The 2,187-nt window shown below is 41.0% G+C and overlaps 1 pseudogene; it reads right to left on the minus strand.

Annotated features, from left to right (window-relative positions):
- Nucleotides 1–225: 225 nt before the first annotated feature.
- Nucleotides 226–1,075, minus strand: LOC114025069 (annotated as a pseudogene).
- Between the last annotated feature and the right edge of the window lie 1,112 nt (nt 1,076–2,187).

Here is a 2,187-nt window from a genome sequence, read left to right on the forward strand (position 1 = left end):
GCATGAAACTAAAACAACTGATTTTTTTTGGATTGAATATAATTGGGATGTAAGCTCATCTTCTGTAGACTCACTGTGGGCACCTTCAGGATGACTCCAGTAGCAGACAGGACAATAGGGAAATGCAGATCTTATTCTGCTCCCATGTGATTTTGAGTTCATCTGCTGAGTCTCTCTATTTTTTTTAAGCAGGCATCGTTCAATTTATTTGTTTATAAAAAAAATCTATGTGGTTGCTGCAGCAGCTGCTTGGGTCCTCTGGACAGACACCTGAGTGTGAGTCTTCACAAGATGGTCGGTGAATTCCTGATAGGGAGACTTAGTGAACACAGTCTCCTTCCACAGGTCTGGGGTTAGTTAGCTGTATGTTTTGGAGATGACATCAAAGGTAGCTTTAGCAAAGTTGCTCAGAGTGGCAGTACAGCCTCTTGCAGATGTGAAGCAGTCATCAATTCCAGCCATCATCAGGAGCTTCTTAGGCACAAGAGCTGAGATGATGCCAGTCTCTCTAGTGGCAGGGATCAGGTGCACCAGAACCGATCCACATCTCCCAGTGACCTTGCAGGGCACTGTGTGAGGCTTACCAATCTTGTTCCCCTAGTAACCACGTCTCACAGGAACGATGGACAACTTGGCCAGAATGATAGCACCGCTAATAGCTGTGGCCACTTCCTTGGAGCACTTGACACCGAGGCCAACATGGCCATTGTAGTCATTGATGGCCACAAAAACCTTGAACCTGGTATGTTGCCCAGCTCTAGTTTGATCTTCAGAACCTCATCTTTCAATGAAGATTCCCAGGAAGAAATCTATGATCTCAGACTCCTTGATAGGAAGAGAGAAAAGATAGATCTCTTCCAAAGACTTGATCTTCATGTCCTTGACTAGCCGGCCCAGCTTAGTGACAGGAACCCACTCCTTGTCTTTGGCCTTTCCTCCCTGGGCCCCACAACCATGGCCATGGCCTCAACCACGACCCCCACTGCTGAAGCCACCTCAAAAGCCACCTCGGCCTCCAACTCTGGGGTCCCCCGGGGCCTCCCACTTCTCCTGCAGCTCTGGCGTCACCTGCCATTTGGTGTTCACTAGAAGTAGCGAGTCTCTATATTTTGAAAGCTATTCAATCCATACAGCTTGGAAATGAGGATTATTTGATATGGAAACATCTATTAAAAGTCATTCTTCCAAAATTTCCATGAATCCATGGTATGTCTGGGTAATTGGGAACAACCATTCTGTTTATGATACTGATCCATTTCAAGTACAGTTATGTGTCAAATTCTCAAATATTTTGATGTCTGTATTTATAGTATTGGGATTGGCCATGTGCTATTTTATGAAAGATAGTGAGTTTCAGATGTTTAATTCTAGTCATCAAGTCGATCAGTGTTTAACTAGGTGTTTGGTAAATTTTTGTAGTCTGCAGTGAAGAGTTGCATGGATTTCTATAATTTTTTCAAATAATTGTTGATCACTAAATCTGGGCTTCTTAAAGATAAACCATGTACAATTTCTTATGGTGACAATCTGGTCTTGAATTGCCAATACAAATGGCTCCATTTCTATTTTTAAAAAGTCATCACTCAGTCATTTGTTGGATACATTTTTGTCAGCATGTCACTGGTTTAATCCAGGTGACTGTCCCTGTCTTATATCTCAGTTGTTTCATAGGCTCCTTCTGGAGATAAACCACATTTAATTACATTTCATGAATCCATTGACACATACGTGTTGTCAGTCTTTACTATTGATTGGTGAAATGATGTCTACTTATTCCCAAAGTAATTCAGTAAGGTTTTAACTGGTTTGTCAAGAGCTCTGAGAACATCTATCAATCTACTTTCTCCTGTTTGATTAGGAAGAGTTAATATTTTATAACTGCCCTAGGGTAATGGGCCCTGTATTTCATTAATATTGTATGGGTTTTTGTTAGTGTACTTTCCTAATAAGGTCATGGTCCATCTCATAGATTCAAGAGTATGTTAAGATTGGTATTGTATAGGTGTTCATTGATTTAAACATACTGTTCTCATTGAGATTTCATTTCAGGATGCCAGTATGTTTTTTCACCATACAAAGTTTCTCCATGATAGCTTTCTGCTCAATGTATCTTGCCTGGAGGAGATCAAAATATTTGTTAAGTATCACCTTCATCCATTGGCTCAATTTGACCTTCTGATTCATGCT

This window comes from Vombatus ursinus, unplaced genomic scaffold (assembly GCF_900497805.2).
Source record: "Vombatus ursinus unplaced genomic scaffold, bare-nosed wombat genome assembly UNPS02004577.1, whole genome shotgun sequence".
Lineage (NCBI taxonomy): Eukaryota > Metazoa > Chordata > Mammalia > Diprotodontia > Vombatidae > Vombatus > Vombatus ursinus.